The sequence below is a fragment of the Pan troglodytes genome, chromosome 3, assembly GCF_028858775.2.
Source record: "Pan troglodytes isolate AG18354 chromosome 3, NHGRI_mPanTro3-v2.0_pri, whole genome shotgun sequence".
Taxonomy (NCBI): Eukaryota; Metazoa; Chordata; class Mammalia; order Primates; family Hominidae; genus Pan; species Pan troglodytes.
Genome location: NC_072401.2, coordinates 60,804,298 through 60,808,993, shown reverse-complemented (window position 1 = coordinate 60,808,993; position 4,696 = coordinate 60,804,298).

Sequence of the window (4,696 nt, the reverse complement as noted above, 5' to 3'; positions counted from 1 at the left end):
ATGCCCTGCCCACAGAGGTGAAGTCTATAGAGGCAGTAGGCCTTGCTGAGCTGCAGTGGGCTCCACCCAGTTCAAGCTTCCTGGCCACTTTGTTTACCTACTCAAGCCTCAGCAATGGTGAATGCACCTCCCCTCGCCAGGCTGCTGCCTCGCAGGTCAATCTCAGAATGCTGCACTAGCAGTGAGCAAGGCTCCGTGGGCATGGGATGCCTGAGCCAGGCACCAGAGATAATTTCCTGGTCTGCTGGTTGCTAAGACCATGGGAGAAGCCCGGTAGTTGGGCGAGAGTGTCCCATTTTTCCAGGTACAGTCAGTCACGGGCTCTCAGCTAGGAAAGGAAAATCTCCCCACCCTTTGCACTTCCCAGCTCAGGTGACGCCCCGCCATGCTTCGGCTGGTCTTCCTTGGGCTACTGCACCCACTGTCCAACTATTCCTGATGAGATGAACCACGTACCTCAGTTGGAAATGCAGAAATCAACCATCCTCTGTGTCAATCATGGTGGGAGCTGCAGACTGGAGCTGGTCGTATCTAGCCATCTTGGAACGGGAGCCCTCTAGGTGATTTATTTTGAAATCAGGTAGTGTGATGCCTCCAGTTTTGTTCTTTTTGGTCAAGGTTGCTTTGGCCTTGGTCTTTTGCAGTTCTGTACAAATTTTAAAAAAAGCTTTTCCCCATTTCTGTTTAGAATGTCATGGTATTCTGATAGAGATTGTTAAGAATCTGCAGTTTCCTTTGAGTACTATGTACATTTTAATAATACAAATTCTTCCAATTCATGAACATGATGTATCTAATTATTTGTGTCTTTTTTAATTTCTTTCATCCTTGTTTTATAATATTCATTCTAGATATTTTATACCTCCTTGGTTAAACATATTCTTAGGGGTTTTATTCTGTAGCTATATTAAATGAAATTGTTTTTCTAATTTTTTGCAGATAGCTATTTGCATACAGAATAATACCAATTTTTGTATGATAATTTTTTTTCAAAAAGTTTTCTGAATTTTTTTTATCAATCATTAAGTGTTGTTTTCATGGAGTGTTTAGTTTTCTCTCTTTATAAGTTCATGTCATCTGCAAAGAGGAACTATTTGATTTCTTCCTTTCCGATTTGTATGTGCTTCATTTCTTTCTCTTGGTTAATTACTCTGGCTAGACGTTCCAGTATTAGGTTGGATAAGAGTGGAGAAAGTATGCATCTTTATCTTTTGCCAGATCTTACGAAAAAAAAGAAAGCTTTCTACTTTCCCTGCTCAGTGTGATGGTAGCTGTGTGTTTATCATGTATTGGCTTCATATATGAATAAGTTCTTTGATGAACTTCTTCATATATGAAGAAGTTCGTTGAAGAGTACAGTATTCTTGGATTAAAAGTTTTACAAATTTCTGTTTACTTCAGCATTTTGACTATGTTATCCCACTATCTTCTGTCCTGAAAGATTTTTGTTTGTTTGTTTATTTGTTTGTTTTTCCTGGGAAATTCACTGAAAACAGTTTGGGACCACTATTGAAAGTGTTATGTTTTGTTGTTGTTTTGTTTTGTTTTGCTCTCTCTCCTACTGCTTTCATTATTCTTTTTGTTCTTTGATTTTTGGTAATTTGATTATAATATACCTTTGGGAATTACTTTTTGGGTTGAATTTGTTGGGTGATGTCTAAGCTAACTGTTCCCAGATATTATTGTCTTTCTCCAGATTTGGAAAATGTTGAGTCTTTATTATCTTAAGTATGTTTTCTAGGCCTTTCTTTTCTATCTCATATCCTTTAGAAATTTATATTATATGGCAGTATTTCCCTTCATAGTGTCATATAATTTCTGTGGCCGCCACTATTTCTTTTTTCTTTCTATTCCTCTGATTGGGTAATTGCATGTTTTCTTTGAGCTTACTGATTCTCTCCTATTTGATCAAGTCTGCTGTTAAAGATTTCTAGTGAGTTTTTAGTTTAACAATTTTTATCCTGCATTTCAAGGATTTCATATTTTATTATTCTGATTTCATTCTCAAATGTATAATATTGTATCTGCATTATTTTCCAAGTTTCTTTTAGTTTTTTGTTTATAGATTTATTGTGAATTTGTTTTTGAATATTTAAGAATTTTCAGTTCTGGTGCATTATTGAACACTGATTGGTTTCTTTTGGAGTTGTCATATTTCCCTGTTTTATTTTTTTAACAATGCTTGTTGTTTACATTGATTCCTGCATATTTAAGAAGATAGTCACTTGATTCAGCTTTTTAAGGTGTTATTCAGTGGTATTAAAACTTTACTGCTTAATACCAGAGCTGAATTGCTGCCCTGAGGATGCTTTCTGTTCTGAGGAGAGCTTATAGTTGATAACAGAACCTAAATAGTGCACCAGAGCTAAATCTCTTCCATGCTATTGTTTTCCTGTCTGGGGAAGACTTATCATGGTGATAAAAAGATAATGTTGTGCCAGAACTTAAACTCAAACCTGTAGTAATTTCTGGGTTGGGGAAGGCTTAAGAAATAACTGGAACTTAGTTACTGACCTGATAGTTGTTTCTGGGTCAGAGAAAGGCTCTGTATGATCACCTGGGATATTTGTAAAATCTGACCAAAGATTCTAGCTTTCCCTTGGATTGTGCCTCCTGTACTATTGTAGTGCTGGCTAGGCCCCCATCAGTGTGAGTTCCCTGCTGATAGGACCGCAAAGCATCTGCCAAGATCTGTTTGTCATTTGCCGTGATTAGTGCTTCTGCTCTTTGCTTCCAAATCAATCCAGGTGGTTCAGCCCTTCTGACGCTCCTAATACCTCCTGTGGGATGGAACAAAGAAGGCTTCTCACAGTGATTCACACACTCATATGGGGATTTAGTGTCCACCTGCAATTATTTTCTTCCACCTGTGTAATTGCAGGTACAGGGAAGTTTTCTGGGAGTGGCGCTATTTTGCTTTGGAGAACGGGGTGACGCAGCACAAATGACCTTTCTTCTTTCTGGTCATGGATTTTTTAATTTCCATGAACCTATAAGATTTTTCACTTTTCTCCTGAGCTCTGGTGCATTCAGAGTGGTATTTTTATATTTGAATAGTTGCTAGTTGTACTTTTAAGAGGGATTGATGCTGGACGTCTTCTATTCCACCATCTTGCTGATGTCACTCCTCAAATAATATTTGTAAATGTTAGTAAATTATTTTGTTTTTAGGATTCCGTGTCTACATGACACAGACATGAAAAGTACTCTTGTCACTGAAACTTTTCATATACTGTTTGATTGTGTGCCTTTTCTAGTAATGAATGATTATGTATTTAAGCCATATGTTTTACACATAGACTTTCTTATAAAGAGACTAGATGGTTCTGTGTGTCAGAACATAAGAATAGAATACAACTATACAGTAATATTTTCTCAACTCTTTATTTTAGAAGTGTAAGTAACCTTTACTTTAATCTTTGTTATATTACCCCTCTGTAATGCAGAGAAATTTTTATATTCCGGAAATGGAAAATGTTGTCCAGAGTTCAGGGGAAGATGATATTGGGTTGTTTTCTCTGGGGTCCAAACGTTATAGAAGAAAAGGCTAATATCATTGCTTCAGCCCTTGCCCAGATCCCACAGAAGGTCAGTAAAACCTCCATTCCTGATAAGCAGCTATTCACATAATGAGAAAGTACGGCTTTTGCCCTACTCAGTGTTGTTGTTGTTACTGGAAACAGCTCTCTTGATTGTCGTTCATTTATAATAAAATAGAAATAAAAAATCAAGCCCCTACATCATATTTTAGAATTTGAAATCTAAAGGCATGTGCCAACTATTCCAAAAAAGTTGTGTCATGTATTATTTCCAAGGGCCAGAAAAAGGAAACTGATATAAAAAAGAAAAAGAATCAATCTCAAGAATATCCTTCTCATATTTGAGTGCATAAAAACTGTATTCAGGGTACTTTTGCATAGAAATAAAAGCTCAGATTAATGTAGTCTTTCTCAATAATTAGAGCTTTCTTCCAAAGATAAATGTCAATTACAATTATATTATAGTAACTTAATTATTTCAGTTATGTAATTATTTATAATACTCAACTGATTTTAACTTTATTACTGTAATTCTAGAATTTCACACTTTAGGTAGTGCTATATATAAACTATCCAAAAGATGTTTTATTTCATATTTAGCTAAAATACATCAAACTCAATAAAGGCAAATATACTAATTAGGAATGTGAAATCTCATAATTTTAATTAAGAAATTATCTGTTAACTCGTTTGAAACATCTGTGCCATCCTTTCTTTTCAAATGTATGAATATTTTTATAAGTTCCCACAAATAAAAATTATGGAAAAAAAGACACAATCCCAAAGAAAATTTATCATTGAACAATGGAACATAGGTAATTCTCTAGCTCATTCGTCTTCAATAAAACAAATAAATATAAGAAGACAAAGGTCAGGAAGGAAATAGAGAGGAAAAGATAACCAATTATCCAAAACACACACAAAATTGAAAGCAAATTTTATCTGTGGGGAACTGTAAATTTGATGGTAGAACCAGAATAGTTCCATGATTTGAAATGACACAGAGATCATGTACTTATAAAATATTTTATTCTTATAAGAAAATTGAGTAGCCAGTGCTGAATTACTTTTTAATGATTCACTGATATTCTCATACTCAGATATTTTAATTGATATTAAAATAATAATAGTATACTTAATAGTCAACTGGTACACAT